Here is a 13,564-nt window from a genome sequence, read left to right as displayed (position 1 = left end):
GAAGATTTTATTTTTTGTCAAAAGTTAGCGGAAATTGATTTTTGTTTTTTTTCACAAAGTGGCATTTTTCACTAACTTGTGACAAAAAATAAAATCTTCTATGAACTCGCCATACACCTAACGGAATACCTTGGAGTTTCTTCTTTCTAAAATGGGGTCACTTGTGGGGTTCCTATACTGCCCTGGCATTTTAGGGGCCCTAAACCGTGAGGAGTAGTCTAGAAAACAAATGCCTCAAAATGACCTGTGATTAGGACGTTGGGCCCCTTAGCGCACCTAGGCTGCAAAAAGTGTCACACATGTGGTATCGCCGTACTCAGGAGAAGTAGTATAATGTGTTTTGGGGTGTATTTTTACACATACCCATGCTGGGTGGGAGAAATCTCTCTGTAAATGGACAATTGTGTGTAAAAAAAAATCAAACAATTGTTATTTACAGAGGTATTTCTCCCACCCAGCATGGGTATGTGTAAAAATACACCCCAAAACACATTATACTACATCTCCCGAGTACGGCGATACCACATGATTGGCACTTTTTTGCAGCCTAACTGCGCTAAGGGGCCCAAAGTCCAATGAGTACCTTTAGGATTTCACAGGTCATTTTTGTTTCAAGACTACTCCTCACGGTTTAGGGCCCCTAAAATGCCAGGGCAGTATAGGAACCCCACAAATGACCCCATTCTAGAAAGAAGACACCCAAACGTATTTCGTTAGGAGTATGGTGAGTTCATAGAAGATTTTATTTTTTGTCACAAGTTAGCGGAAAATGACACTTTGTGAAAAAAAACATTAAAATCAATTTCCGCTAACTTGTGACAAAAAATAAAAACTTCTATGAACTCACCATACTCCTAACGGAATACCTTGGGGTGTCTTCTTTCTAAAATGGGGTCATTAATGGGGTTCCTATACTGCCCTGGCATTTTAGGGGCCCTAAACCGTGAGGAGTAGTCTTGAAACAAAATGACCTGTGAAATCCTAAAAGTACTCATTGGACTTTGGGCCCTTTAGCGCAGTTAGAGTGCAAAAAAAGTGCCACACGTGGTATCGCCGTACTCGGGAGAAGTAGTACAATGTGTTTTGGGGTGTATTTTTACACATACCCATGCTGAATGGGAGAAATACCGCTGTAAATGGACAATTGTGTTTAAAAAAATCAAAAGATTGTCATTTACAGAGGTGTTTCTCCCACCCAGCATGGGTATGTGTAAAAATACACCCCAAAACACATTGTACTACTTCTCCCGAGTACGGCGATACCACATGTGTGGCACTTTTTTGCACCCTAACTGCGCTAAAGGGCCCAAAGTCCAATGAGTACCTTTAGGATTTCACGGGTCATTTTGAGAAATTTCGTTTCAAGACTACTCCTCACGGTTTAGGGCCCCTAAAATGCCAGGGCAGTATAGGAACCCCACAAATGACCCCATTTTAGAAAGAAGACACCCCAAGGTATTCCGTTAGGAGTATGGTAAGTTCATAGAAGTTTTTATTTTTTTGTCACAAGTTAGCGGAAATTGATTTTAATTGTGTTTTTTCACAAAGTGTCATTTTCCGCTAACTTGTGACAAAAAATAAAATCTTCTATGAACTCACCATACTCCTAACGAAATACGTTTGGGTGTCTTCTTTCTAGAATGGGGTAATTTGTGGGGTTCCTATACTGCCCTGGCATTTTAGGGGCCCTAAACCGTGAGGAGTAGTCTTGAAACGAAATTTCTCAAAATGACCTGTGAAATCCTAAAGGTACTCATTGGACTTTGGGCCCTTTAGCGCAGTTAGGGTGCAAAAAAGTGCCACACATGTGGTATCGCCGTACTCAGGAGAAGTAGTATAATGTGTTTTGGGGTGTATTTGTACACATACTCATGCTGAGTGGGAGAAAGATCTCTGTAAATGGACAATTGTGTGTAAAAAAAATTAACAAATTGTCATTTACAGAGATATTTCTCCCACCCAGCATGGGTATGTGTAAAAATACACCCCAAATACATTATACTACTTCTCCTGAGTACGGCAATACCACATGTGTGGCACTTTTTTGCAGCCTAACTGCGCTAAGGGGTTCAAAGTCCAAGGAGCACCTTTAGGCTTTACAGGGGTGCTTACAATTTAGCACCCCCCAAAATGTCAGGACAGTAAACACACCCCACAAATGACCCCATTTTGGAAAGTAGACCCTTCAAGGTATTCAGAGAGGGGCATGGTGAGTCCGTAGCAGATTTCATTTTTTTTTTGTCGCAAGTTAGAAGAAATGGAAACTTTTTTTTTTTTTTTTTTGTCACAAAGTGTCATTTTCCGCTTACTTGTGACAAAAAATAATATCTTCTATGAACTCACTATGTCTCTCAGTGAATACTTTGGGATGTCTTCTTTCCAAAATGGGGTCATTTGGGGGGTATTTATACTATCCTGGAATTCTAGCCCCTCATGAAACCTGACAAGGGGTCAGAAAAGTCATAGATGCTTGAAAATGGGAAAATTCACTTTTTGCACCATAGTTTGTAAACGCTATAACTTTTACCCAAACCAATAAATATACACTGAATGGATTTTTTTTAATCAAAAACATGTTTGTCCACATTTTTCGCGCTGCATGTATACAGAAATTTTACTTTATTTGAAAAATGTCAGCACAGAAAGTTAAAAAAATCATTTTTTTGCCAAAATTCATGTCTTTTTGATGAATATAATAAAAAGTAAAAATCGCAGGAGCAATCAAATAGCACCAAAAGAAAGCTTTATTAGTGACAAGAAAGGAGCCAAATTCATTTTGGTGGTAGGTTGTATGAGCGAGCAATAAACCGTGAAAGCTGCAGTGGTCTGAATGGAAAAAAAGTGGCCGGTCCTTAAGGGGTAGAAAGCCTAGGTCCTCAAGTGGTTAAAGTCAGAAAACCACTGCGCCTGCATTGCCGTGTCCTCGCTCCCGCTGATGGCACCAGGAGCATACTGCGCAGACCAAAGACCATACTGGACTTGTGCAATACTCTCCTGGTGACATCAGCGGGAGTGAGGATGCAGCTGCGCAGACGCAGTGGTTTTCAGACTTTAAAGTCTGAAATTTCAGAAGTAAACCGGAGGTGGGGCCAGAGCATCGGTGAGTGGCTCCGTGGGTACAGAATGTCTGCGGGGGGCCATTAGAAGCCCTGGGTAAGTTCAACTCATTTTCCCCCGACCCCCCTACAGTATCCCTTTAAGGTCGCATAACGTCCCCTAACGCAACGCATGGTGGTGGTAATAGGAGGATGCTACATATAGACGCTTTTTGCGGCTCTGGGTGCGCCTTTTTTGTCCTACAGACTGCGGAGACCACATGATCGGAACACTCCGCATCACGTGGTCCCGCCAGCCAATCAGCGGCCACTCCAAGGAAGTAAACAGTGCAGTGAATAATTAGCCATGTGGCTGCCCACAATAGCGACTCTCCCCTCCTCCTCTCCTGCACAAAAAACAAACAAATTACTGAGCATGTGCAAACAGACTAACGCAGCTAAAATCGCATATAACGCACAGCATGCTGCACTGTATTTGAACATCCAGCATTACACTGTAACGCAACGTGGGCACTGTAAACAGCCCATTGATTTTTCATTACTGTGAGTTGGGCTGCATTACAGGCTGCTCTAACGTGCGCCTGTAACGTCCCACTGTGAAAGCAGCCTTAAAGTAAACCTGTGACTCTCTCTCTCTCTCATATATATATATATATATATATAATCTATTTGGCTGCAGCAGTGGCTGAATCACACACCTGAAACAAGCATGCAGGTAATTCAGTATGATTTCAGTCAGAGCACCTGATCTGCATGCTTGTTGAGGGTCTGTGGCTAAGGCCCCGTTCACATCACAAACGCGGATGGCCATGCGTGCGGACCGCAACGCGTACGAACGCACGCCATCCGCGTTTGTGTGCGTTGCGTGGCTGATCCCATCACTGAAAAGTGAATGGGACAGCCATGCGTTTTTACAAAAAATGCATGCAGCATGCGTTCCCGGACCGCACAGGTCCGGAACGCATGCAGTGTGAACATCAGACATTGCACTCTATGCAATGTCTGATGTCGTGCGTGTCGGCCACCTGCACGCGTTTCCAAAACGCGGCTGGAAACGGGTGCAGTGTGAACGGGGCCTAAAAGTATTAGAGACACAGGATCAACAGAAGTCAGGCAACTGGTATTATTTTAAAAGGAAAAATTAATATCCTTCTCAGTTTACGTACTCTTTAACCTCCTTGCCGGTTTTCCCGACCTGAGCTCGGGGTAGAAAAAACAAGCTATTAGCGGTGATCCCGAGCTCAGGTCGGGGTATGCATTGCAGAGCCTTACTTGTGGTTGTGGAGTCCCGCGCGCGATCTCGCTGCACAGCGGGACTCTAGCCTCTCTCCCCGGCAGTGTGGGGTCTTTCCCTGGCCGCCGGGATCCCCCATGTCCCCGCTATTCTTCCGGGGACCCGGCAGCCAGTTGGAGCAGCGCAGCCGTGGTGGTGGCAGCAGAGCGGTGGTGGCAACGTGACGTCATCGGGGGCGGGGCTAATATTGAAAACGAACTTCTCTATATTAGAGAAATATAGAGAAGTTCGTTTATATGTATATTAGCGCCATCTTGTGGACAAAGAGAAAACTGCAGCACAGGAGCCCAGGAAGGTACATTTTTTTTTATTTTGCTGCAGATCTCACTGCCGGAATGATTTTTTTTCAGGTTTTAGGGTCTGAAAGAGTGAAAAAAAAATTGCACCGCTTTTAGACCCTAAAATCTGGAAAGAATCAGACCGCCAAGGAGGTTAAGGCCTCTCTCTCTGTCAATCTACAGTATTTAAAAACCTTCAGGCTAGGTTCACAGTTGTCAGTTGCATATCACTTGTGCTATGACTGTGAACTGCAATGGAGACTGGACATAGACTTTAATACAAAGCCTGCATGCAGTGAGTTAGAATAACGTGATCAGTTACAGCACAGTACTGTGAACTGGCCCATAGGATTGTATGGGCAGTGAGCTGTCATGCAGACATATATATATGGCATGCTGGCATATATATATATTATATATCATGTCACTAACTGTCCCTCAAAGGAGCTCACAATCTAATCCCTACCATTGCCATATGTCTATATTATGTAGTGTAAGTACTGTAGTCTAGGGCCAATTTTTTTTTTTTTTTTTTTTTTTTTAGAGGGAGCTAATTAACTTATCTGTATGTTTTTGGAATGTTGGAGGAAACCGGAGTGCCCGGAGGAAACCCACGCAGACACGGAGAGAACATACAAACTCTTTGCAGATAGTGCCCTGGCTGGGATTCGAACCAGGGACCCAGCACTGCAAGGCGAGAGAGCTAACCACTACGCCACCGTGCTGCCCAACTAAGCACTGTGAACTAGAGCACTATACCACTTTAGAACTAGGGACAGGTGGGAGGAGGGAGGCAGCTCAGGAGTAAAAAACATTTAAAAAACAGTTTAAAATATGAGGAATGGGATTAGGAAAATACCATTTATTGGACACTAAGGCCTCTTTCACAGTGGGACGTTAAAGTCGCACGTTAGAAAATTTTATAATGCAGACTAGCGCACAGCAATACAAAGTCTGTGCGACATTCACAGTGCACACGTTGCGTTGTGTGTAAAGTGTAGCAATATTTAGAAAGTGCTGCATGCTGTGCGTTAAGCAATACGTTTGCTGCGTTGTGTGTTGCACATGCTCAGTAAGTTTTTAAAAAAGAAAGAAAAGTAACGCATGCGCCAGCTTCATTCCATCACTGTGCGATGAAAACGGCGCACCAAACGCAGGGCTAAAGAATGTACTATAACGTCCAAGTTATAGTCTTTCAATGCGTTGCATTAGGGGCACGTTATGCAACCTTTAACGTTGCATCAAACGCAACGTCCCACTGTGAAAGAGGCCTAAAAGACCATGTTTCCTGCTTTCTCAAGTGAAAAATACAGGTTTTTTAGGTAGAATACTTGCTGTGCCTGGTGTTCCAAGGAGTAAGTAAGGAAGGGAGTAATAGAAGACTGCAAGCAAGAAGCAATTGGCTGAAAAAAAATCCACCTCAGAGGATTGCTATTCACCCCCAAGATATGAAGTTCAAGCTGAGATAAAGCACACCTGACCTGAGTCAAAGCTACCTAATAATAATTAGCCATGTGGCTGCCCACAATAGCGGACTCTCCCCTCCTCCTCTCCTGCACAAAAAACAAATTACTGAGCATGTGCAAACAGACTAACGCAGCTAAAACCGCATATAACGCACAGCATGCTGCACTGTATTTGAACATCCAGCGTTACACTGTAACGCAACGTGGGCACTGTAAACAGCCCATTAATTTTTATTACTGTGAGTTGTGCTGCATTACAGGCTGCTCTAACGTGCGCCTGTAACGTCACACTCTGAAAGCAGCCTTAAAGTAAACCTGTGACTTTTATAAAGGAAATAAAAGGATACTTACCTCAGGAGGGAGAAGACACTGAATCCTAAAGAGGTTTCCCCCATCCTCGTATGCCAGCCATTTCCAGCACTGAGACCCCCCCAAGAGTGATCTCCTTGCACATGCATGCTAGCACCATCCTGCTCGAGCTCTGGAGGAAATAGCGGAGCCCAATAAAGTCCCTGCTGTTACACAGGTGCATTTGGCTCACACCTGCGCAGTAGTGCGTACCTGATTCGGGCTGATTTTTCTAAATAAGTCTGTTCGGGACATTGCTAGTGCGCCTGTTGACAAGTTGTTTTATGCTCCCAGTGCTGGAACAGCCTGTGGCAGATGACGAGGGAAGACTCTTTATGATCCAGAGGTTTCACCCCCTCCCCAGGTAGGTACCCCCTATGAGCATTTTTTTTTCTCCGTTTCAGGTATCCTTTAAGTGGTGTGAATTGGGAGAAAAAGAGAAGGAAATGGGAGGGTGATAGGAGGGAACATCTCAGCAAGCCTGCCTCTTCCTGTCTGAAAATTTACTTTAGCCCAAAGCCAAAATTTTCAAGGAGCAATTATGGAGACCAGTGAAATGAGAAGAGGAACGAATAATGCAGATATGTGGATCCCGCATGAACATACCTCTGGGCTTACCTTAGGTTGTTTTGCAGCTTCAGGTCAGGTATCTGTAACGATTGGTGTCAGCAAGAACAGATTTTCTGATTATTGGTGATCTGCAGTATCACCAACAATACAGATTCTATACCTGATTATGTGGTGATCTGCAGAATCGCCAATAATGCTAGTATAGCAAGACACAGGACAACCAAATGTGAGATAAGTGTTTGGTGCAACAGTAATGAGATAGAGATACTCGCTACCCCAGAGGAGCTGGTAGAGAGAGGTATCTCTATAGGACACAAGAGTACTGGCCCCAGCAAGCTGGAGATAAGGTCTCCTGAGGAGCGGGTGATTCAGAGTGTACAGCAGCCAAGAATCACCTGAGGAGCAGGTGATTAACACTGTACTGCAGCTAGGGGACACCTGAGGAGCAGGTGTTACAGACTGCACTGTCACTAGTGATCACCTGAGGAGCAGGTGATTAAGACTGTACTGCAGCTAATGAACACCTGAGGAGCAGGTGTTTAAATACTAAGAATCCCTCACCAGTGGCTAGGCCCACTGGTGAGGACAGAATGGTCAGACAGGCAGGTTCGGCAACGTACGGAAAGATACAGTACAGAGACAGAAGGCTAACTCAGAGTTATGTTCAGGCAGAGTCGGCAATAGGAATCAGATAGGCAAAGGCACAGAATCAGTAAGCAGGAGAATAGTCAAAGCAAGCAGAAGGTCACAACAGATAATACAATGCAATTAGTACTTTAAGCTATCAACAGAATCTGGCTAAGTGTGGATCCCCAGCTCCAGCTGGTTCTAGCACACTTTGGGATCTGACTAAGGTCTGAGCGCTAACACGTTTGCATTCGCAACAGCAGACGAGGAGCAACTGACATGCAGGTCCTATATATACTGAGAGCGCTCCACAGTGCCACCCCAGTCACTCAGCCAATCCAGAGTACTGTTGGAGTCAGCTGACTGGACTGATCAGCTGACTCCCCTTCTATTCGCATAAAGGTCCTGGTATGTGCGTAGCCCTCAGTCTATGAGCAATTGAAGGACCAGGCAGAGCACCAGCAAGTAACCGCAGCTGAGACCGCCGGCTGATACGCGGAGATAGCCGCCATACTGCTTGCCTCTGCGGTGGTATCTCCGCTATCTATTACAGTATCCTTTAACCATCTTAGCGGTATGGACGAGCTCAGCTCGTCCATCACCGCCGATGGCTGCCGCTCAGGCCCTGCTGGGCCGATTTTGCTCAAATAAAGAGCAGCACACGCAGCCGGCACTTTGCCAGCCGCGTGTGCTGCCCGATCGCCGCCACTCTGCGGCGATCCGCCGCGAGCAGCGGCGATCCGCCGCGAGCAGCGGCGAAAGAGGGTCCCCCCAGCCGCCTGAGCCCTGCGCAGCCGGAACAAATAGTTCCGGCCAGCGCTAAGGGCTGGATCGGAGGCGGCTGACGTCAGGACGTCGGCTGACGTCCATGACGTCACTCCGCTCGTCGCCATGGCGACAGGAGAAGCCAAACACGGAAGGCCGCTCATTGCGGCCTTCCGTGTTACTTCTGGCTGCCGGAGGCGATCGGAAGAACGCCTCCGGAGCGCCATCTAGTGGGCTTTCATGCAGCCAACTTTCAGTTGGCTGCATGAAATAGTTTTTTTTATTTAAAAAAAACCCTCCCGCAGCCGCCCTGGCGATCTTAATAGAACGCCAGGGTGGTTAAGGAGGTGTTCACATGAGGGGATCTGCTGATGGTGTATGGTTCTGATTAATTTACCTTAATTACCTTCACAAAAGGATCCACACTGTCTAAAAGAATACTTTATTGAGTGTTCATAAAATGATAAAAGACATAAGAAGTGCCGGGTCTGTGACGATGCACGGCATTTAGAATCCAAAGATTCTTTGTCAAGTCTTCAGACAAAATTAACAACTCCTGTCAGAAAGGTTGACCCTATACCCAAATGGAGAACCTGATGAGGAACTGTGAAACAGAAGCTGTCAACCTGTAATGCATAGTATAATCCACCAGAGGGCAAACACTCTTAATCGCATGATATAACAGTGCATTTTACATGTATAAGCCCAAAAATATAGTTATAATGGCCATTAATTATAAGCCAAACACTAGCAGCATTACCAAAAGTACTATATAGAAAGAAGCACCAAAGCATATTCTCCAAAATATGTGTAACAGCATCTATTTACATATCAGCAGTACGGAAGCAAATGTCTGCCTAAAAAACGTTAACGATTCAAAAAGTCAGTAAAAAAAAGCTGTTCTTTCCCACAATGGAATGAGGTTCACAGACAGCAAACTGTCATGACATCACATTGTGGAAGGGGTTTCACCACAATATCAGCCATACAGACCCCCTTGATGATCTATTAGATAAAATGTAAAGATTTCTTCTGGGAAAGGGGGTATCCGCTACCGATTGGAATGAAGTTCAGTAAGACTGTGCTTCCAGTGTCCCCCTGTGCCTTTTAATACCATACCTCCTATGGTTACAATCAGCACATACAGCAATCCCTAGAATCATATAAGATACAGGTATGACCAGTACTAATGATATGCTCAATGCCTTCTATCAATTTATATTGTAAGCAATCAAGAATTAGATGATCATTTAGAGCCTAGTTCCCCAACCCTATCCCCAAGGCCCACCAACAGTACATGTTTTGCAGTAAACCACAAACATTCACAGGTGAGGTAATTAGTGTCTCAGCAGAGCTGATTAACTACCTTTGTGGATTTCCACAAAACATGCACCGCTGGTGGGCCGTGAGGACAGGGTTGGGGAACACTGATTTAAAGAGTACTGAGCTAAGCACAGAGGCCAGAATAGAATTAGAGAGGAAATTAATATAGTTCTAACCTCAACTAATATCCCTCCACAGCAAAGCAGGCTCATCCACCAGGCAACCTAAGCAGGTGCCTGGAGAGTGTCAAGAAGCCCACCAGCTACTTCAGCTTCTCAAAAAGTTCACAATGAGGGCCCAAATCTACTACCTTGCCTTGGGCCCCATTGCATCTTAATCCATATCTACTGTACAGGGCTATCAGAAAAGTAAAGACATCTTCTATCCGAGGCTCTTGGAACTCCTCCGTTCTGCCTTTGGAAGAGCTCACTTAACCCAATCAGTAAAGGAGGCCCTGATTGTGGCAGTTTCAAAACCCAGGAAAAAACACATTATTTACTTGAGATATCGGGGATTGCCCCAGGTTGATCTGCCAAACAAATATGAGAAAAATATCCAATTCCCCCATATATGCCAACTATTACTATCTATCCCTAGAAGCCAATAAAATGTTTGACTCTGTAAAATGGAACAATACTGGAAAATATTAGTAAATTTTGTCTATCTTTATGTGGATGCTTCCAAATTTTAAATGAAGCTTCAGACAGCTAGAATTCGCCTCAACAGTATTTTTATTATTTTATTTTAGTAGTTATATAGCATTGACCTCTTCCGTGGCGCTGCAGAATGCCTCAGAGGGACTAACAATCTAATCCCCACTAGGTATGATCAAATATATGCAAATTTTTCCAAGTTGATGCAAATATTTATGCAAATGTATGCAGCTTGAAAATGGACCAATCAATTTAAACCTGGGTTTAAATTGATTGGTCCATTTTCAAGCTGCATACATTTGCATAAATATTTGCATTCATTTGGAAGAATTTACATCTCATTAATCATCCCTTATCCCTACCCTAGTCATGTGTCCATCATAATCTAGGGCCAAATATTGTCCTTGCCATGTTGAGAGATAGCGTATCTATTTGAAGTAAAGGTTTACCAGAAAACTAGTTCTACTTTTTTCAGTTACTTTTACACTGGATAAATTGATTGCAACACTTCAAAAATGCTGGGAAAGCACAAAATCCACTAAACTCTCTACTTGTTTACAACATTCCAAATCAACAATGGAGATAAAACCTCAATGAGCTGCATTCATTTATCTTTATATGATACTATATTACACCCATCTCCAAGGTTACCTTTTTTCGTGTAAGGACTCTTCAGTGAAATTTTTCAATTGAACAGCCTGTTATTTTCAGACTGTGTGTGTGGGGCAGCTGCTTAGATTGCATCATCCTACTGTGCAGACTGCAAGGGACTAAGCACAGACTGATGCTCCTCAGAGCAGCCTCTAGCAGTGGTGTCTAGGCTTCTGAAATTATAAACCATGGCTGCAACACTTGTTGTTTAATGTTCATTCAGATGAATTGGTACTATCACTTATCACCAATTACCGTTGTTTGCACAACCGCTGCATTTCGATCCAATTTTTGCTGTTGTCTGCCTGATTAACCAATCCTGGAAGCAGCATGTTTTGCTCAATATGTATATAGTAGAATCCCTTTATAGTAAACTCCAATGGACCAGGAAAGGTAGTTTACGTTATCAGAAGTTTACTATATCAGAATTGGTCATACATTGCATATTTGTCACAGTGCATCACTTTTGCCACATTTTGTTATGTCACAGCCTTATTCCAAAATGGATTAAATTCATTTTTTCCTCAGAATACACACAATACCCCATAATGACAACAGGAAAAAGTTTACTTAAAGGAGTTCGCCGCAGCTCCGTCCCGGTCCCCGGCGATGACGGCTGAAGGGATAGCTGCGGCGAGGGACATGCTGGGAGTTTGGGGCTGGAGGAAGCCCCACGGTAAGTAGCACTTATTTTCTTAAACATTGCCTGATGACTCCTTTAAGATTTTGAAAAATGTATTAAAAAAAAACCAAGAAATCACATGTACGTAAGTATTTACAGGCTCTGCTAAATACTTTGTCAATGCACCTTTGGCAGCAATTACAGCCTCAAATCTTTTTGAATACAGTATTATTCCACAAACTTGGCACACATATCTTTGGCCAGTTTTGCCCATTCCTCTTTGCAGCACCTCTCCAGCTCCAACAGGTTGGATGGGAAGCGTCGGTGCACAGCCATTTTAAGATCTTTTCAGAGGCATTTAATCTGATTCAAGTCTGGCCTCTGGCTGGGCCACTCAAGGACATTCACAGAGTTGTACTGAAGCTGCTCCTTTGATATCTTGGCTGTGTGCTTGGGGTCGTTGTCCTGCTGAAAGATGAACCAGAGATTTGGAAGGGATTATATTAATTGATTATTAAAAAATGTATTTTAACTATTTTTGTTTCACTAAGATAGCGCTAGAAACACTATCCTGGGTTACCAGGGAATGTTCAGGTTTCTTTTTCTCTCTTTTTTTTTTTTTTTACTTATTATGAATGGACATGGCCTGTGAACGGGGTCATGACCATTTAATACAGGCACTGTGATTGGCTTGGGGAATGCTTGCTACCCTTCACCAATCACTGGCTTGTAAAAGCCATGGGGAACGAGCAGCTGGCACACACTGCAGTAACACTGGATGCAAATATGCATCCAGTTAGAGTTTAACAGCTTCTAACAGGACGACTATAGTCGTCCAGATAGAATGAAGTGGTTAAAATACTTACCTTTTTTCCCCCCTTAAGTGCTTTATTTTGATTACTATGGGGGGGGAGGGGGGGGTAGAAGGGGTTAATGGGAGATTTATTTTTTTAGGTAATTTACATGTATTTTATTTTTTGTCTACTGTCACCACATTTTATCCTGTGTACTGTGAACTGTACACAGGAAGGCCGGGTCCACACTATAAGCGCTTTTCTGAGCTTTGTGATTGATTAGCGCTTTCTGAGTGCTTTTTAATAATTTCTCCCACTTTCATTAAAATCGCGGTAAAAATTGCTACAATTTTTCGCATTTGCGCAAACACGAAAAATTGCCTCGATTTTTATGAAAGTGAATGGGAGAAATTTTTAAAAAGCGCTCAGAAAGCACTAATCAATCACAAAGTGCTCAGAAAAGTGCTTATAGTGTGGATCCGGCCAAAGTGATGTGTATGTGTTTTTACTTTCATCTTATGAATGACCACAGGCATCTTATTAATGCTGTGATCATTCATTACAGGCAATTTATTAATCAGATCAGTGCAATGCAGGATGGCGTCAGAGGCTCGCGGCTGTGAAAATAGTAGTATGTATATAAATATATAGTTTGTTTAAACAATTATTGCACACTTTCTGTAAATCCAATAAACTTCATTTCACTTCTCAAAGATCACTGTGACTCCTATATGATATATTTAACATTTTTTTTTTTTAATCAAAACAACCAACGATTTATACAGGAAAACAACAAGGTTGCCCAAACTTTCACATCCCACTGTGTGTGTGTGTGTGTAGATATGTGTACACACACACACACACACACACACACACACACACACACACACACACACAGGGCTGGTGCACACCGAGCGGCTTTTTGGGCGTTTTCAGATCCGCTTGCGGCTGCGGATCTGCTTGGTCAATGTATCTCAATGGGGTGGTGCACACCAGAGCGGCAGGCGTTTTGCAGAAACGAAAAATGCCTGGGTGAGGCATTTTTTGGATTTCGGATGCGTTTCTGCCCCAATGTTAAGTATAGGAAAAACGCAAACCGCTCTGAAAAACGACACTT

At 43.6% G+C, this 13,564-nt stretch overlaps 1 long non-coding RNA gene across 1 annotated transcript in view; it reads left to right on the top strand.

Moving 5' to 3' along the window:
- The window catches only part of LOC137524616 (uncharacterized), a 32,991-nt gene extending 19,829 nt beyond the window's left edge, over positions 1-13,162 (top strand). Inside the window, exons 2-3 of the long non-coding RNA XR_011022736.1 lie at positions 11,560-11,707; positions 13,013-13,162. This is a non-coding gene — a long non-coding RNA (uncharacterized lncRNA). The remainder of the gene's footprint in view (positions 1-11,559; positions 11,708-13,012) is intronic.
- Positions 13,163-13,564: the final 402 nt, after the last annotated feature.

This window comes from Hyperolius riggenbachi, chromosome 7 (assembly GCF_040937935.1).
Source record: "Hyperolius riggenbachi isolate aHypRig1 chromosome 7, aHypRig1.pri, whole genome shotgun sequence".
NCBI classification, from domain to species: domain Eukaryota; kingdom Metazoa; phylum Chordata; class Amphibia; order Anura; family Hyperoliidae; genus Hyperolius; species Hyperolius riggenbachi.
The sequence above is the reverse complement of the archived record's forward strand: the minus strand, read 5'-3'. Positions and strand labels throughout refer to the sequence as shown.